General features: G+C 53.7%; 1 long non-coding RNA gene across 1 annotated transcript in view; it reads right to left on the bottom strand.

The window, feature by feature from the left end:
* Positions 1-613: 613 nt before the first annotated feature.
* Positions 614-2,868, bottom strand: part of LOC116647034 — a 16,611-nt gene continuing 14,356 nt past the window's right edge. The window contains exon 3 of the long non-coding RNA XR_004302261.1: positions 614-1,279. This is a non-coding gene — a long non-coding RNA (uncharacterized LOC116647034). The remainder of the gene's footprint in view (positions 1,280-2,868) is intronic.

The raw sequence follows: 2,868 nt of genomic DNA, 5'->3' as shown, positions 1-2,868 counted from the left end.
TAAATGCTACATCCTTCCCATCTGCCCACCCCCAATTCCCTGTCCTTTCTCTGAGGACAGCGGATCGTCTCCTGCCCTCCACAGATGTTGGTATATTGTCACCTGTCCTTAGCTGATTAGTGTCTTACTCCAAATGCCTGGGGCTATCTCTCCACGGGGGGGGGGGGGGGGGGGGGGGGAAAAGGGGGGGGGGGGAAAAAGTCCCCCCCGCCCCCCCTGCCCCCTGTGGGGTGGGGGGGCCGGCGGGGGGGGGGGGGGGGGGGGCAGGGAGAAAGAGAGAGAGAGAAGACAAGTCTCCCCTGTCCCCTCTGCTGCCTGAGCTGCTGGCTCTGGGAAGGTGCTGGGTGCAGGGTGGGGAGATGGTGCAGGGTGAGGTCAGGGAGGCGTGAAAAGGAAAACCACAGAGGCCAGGAATTTTGAGGACCGTGAGCCTAGGATCAAGGCTCCCAGATGTTGTTGATTCCTAAACCTTTTCCAAACATCCTGTGATCATCCTCCACATGCCATCACGACCCATGGTGGCCTCTCCAAGCTCCAGTGGTAGGAGCAGGTAATCCAGCCTTTGTATTTTCTCTCAGGCAGTAGAAAACATGTGTCCCAGCGCCCCCCGTGGTCTACGCTTGGTGCTACGCACCTGAGGTCCCGGATCCCGGTCCCCCAGAGACATCTGTGGTTTCCATGAACAGGAATGGAACACACCAGACCCAAGAGCCAGCAGATTAATAAGCGCCTTGGTGCCAAGGAGTCCTGGAAGGGAGTGTAGCTCTGTCCGTGTGAGCCCTTCTCCATGGTTGGAAGAATAGCCCAGAATTTGCTAACTCCTCATCGAAGTCATTGGCCCCATCCCATTGTCCCATTCAACTTTTTTCAGCAGTCCTAAGACAGCTGGTGTTCTTTCCAACTCTCCAGATAAGGAAGCTGAGGCTCAGATGGCCAGACGGCTTTCCCAAGGTAACCACCAGCAAGCAGTAGAGCCAAGACTCAGAACCAGACCTCCTGATGGGCGGCGCCAATAATCCCGCCATGCCTCAAGCTAGAACCGAGAGTAACCAAAATGGTGGCCACTGTTGAGGTGCGAGCTGCTCACCTTGCAAGGCGCGTCGAGAACAAAACAATCAGGAGTGAGGAGGTCCATCCGGCCCTCCCAAACACGTGCTCTCTGGTGCTCTTGTCTTCCTTCCCAGGTAGCCATGAACTGAGCCGGCTCATGTTAGACGTGGTCCCCAGTGAACAACAGCTGTAACACGAATTCTTCCGCACACCCACCATCAACTGCCACCTGCAACCATGTGCACCAGCATTATAACCTCTCTCGCCCCTGCCCGCCTCCCCTGGGGATCTATTCAAATCTAGTCAACAGAGCAGCAGGGAAAAGAGGATAAACCTATATCAACACTCCATTTCTCTTCGTCTCTCTCCTTGTGAAAACAAAAGAGAAACCGCGCAAAGCCTCATCCGATATTCACTAGGAGTCCTCCTGACATGATCCCAGGAAAATAAGTCCTTTTCAAACCCGTGGTTCCGGTGCATCCTCTCCCGAGACAGCACGCAGAGCAGGCCGCGTGTGGGGCTCTGAGGCTGGCAGAGGCACTCAGCGGTAAGGCTTAATTATGATTCATGGAGTTGCGTTGTGGAGATGGTTTAAAGCCACTTAATTAGTGTAGGAATATACCGCCATAATTATCCTGAAATATGACCTAATTAACCTATGGAAAAGCCAGGCCCACTGCTCAGGAATGCTGGAGACATTAGTAGTCTATTAATATACTCTGTCTGCTCTCGAGCACCGCATTGGGGGCACACAGGGCTGGGGGGCGCAGACAGAGGAGAATAGGGTTTGCCCTGAAGGGTGATGATGTTTAAACTGTGTGAAGTGGGCAGAGAAAGGAGAAGGGAATGCTATTTACTGAGCACCTATTATGAGCCAAGCAGTGTTAATCCATTTCTTCTTTAATCTTCGAAACAATCCTTTAGGATAGATTTTAAAGTTCAGAGAGGTTCATTAACTGACCAAGGCCACACAGCCAGGAAGTAGCTGAACTGGAAGTCATTCTCTAGTCAGGCTGCTCCTAAGGCCATACTCTTCCTGTTATTACTCACTGCCTCTGGCAGACACAAAAGACTCAGGGGAAATGGACAAGATAAAGAAAAGAGGCCCTTTCAACTCTAAGAAGGTGCCTCTCCCTCTGACAGTTTAGAAAAATGGAGTCATTCAAACTTCCTGAAGGCAGGTTCGAGCTTACAAGTATGCTGTGTAGGCTGGACGCTGGAAAGCCCCAGGAATCCTCACTCACATAGGCCACAGTGGGAATGATGGCCCACTACTGAGAGCCTGCACAACCATTCCCAGCAGTCCTGGGAGACTTCCCTCTGTGCCTCCTTGACTTCCCTTCCCACCCAAGTCACCAGCCCCAACCCAGGCTTTGAGTCCAGATGTTGGCCCAAAGCCAGAGAAGTCACATCTGGGATAATCCTTAACAGAGCCAGATTTGAACCCAGTCCTCCCCTGGGGAGACCCAGCGCCCAGGGTCACTTAGGCCCCAGGATGAAAGTCCAGAGCCCTCCAGGGGGAGCCCAAGAGCCAGACTTCCGCCTCAGAGTCTGTCTGGCCAGCAGGTCGAGGAATATTCCAACAACGTCCTCATTCTTCCCTGATCAAAGGAGCTTGGATTGAACCTGCTGTAATCATCCGTCGGGGAGTTTGCTTAAAATTCCCCTAATTACGGGAGAGCAGAAAATTGCTACGCCTCAGACTGAATAGAGAAATCGAAGGCGCCCTGCTCCCAGCTGCCTGGGGAGACAAGCCAGGATGGGAATAGAAAGGCTGGGAGAGGCGGGGGGGGGGGGGGGGGGGGGGGGGGGGGGGGG

The sequence above is a fragment of the Phoca vitulina genome, unplaced genomic scaffold, assembly GCF_004348235.1.
Source record: "Phoca vitulina isolate PV1807 unplaced genomic scaffold, GSC_HSeal_1.0 scaffold38, whole genome shotgun sequence".
NCBI lineage: Eukaryota > Metazoa > Chordata > Mammalia > Carnivora > Phocidae > Phoca > Phoca vitulina.
Note: the sequence above shows the minus strand (reverse complement) of the source record. Positions and strands in the feature narration are given on the sequence as shown.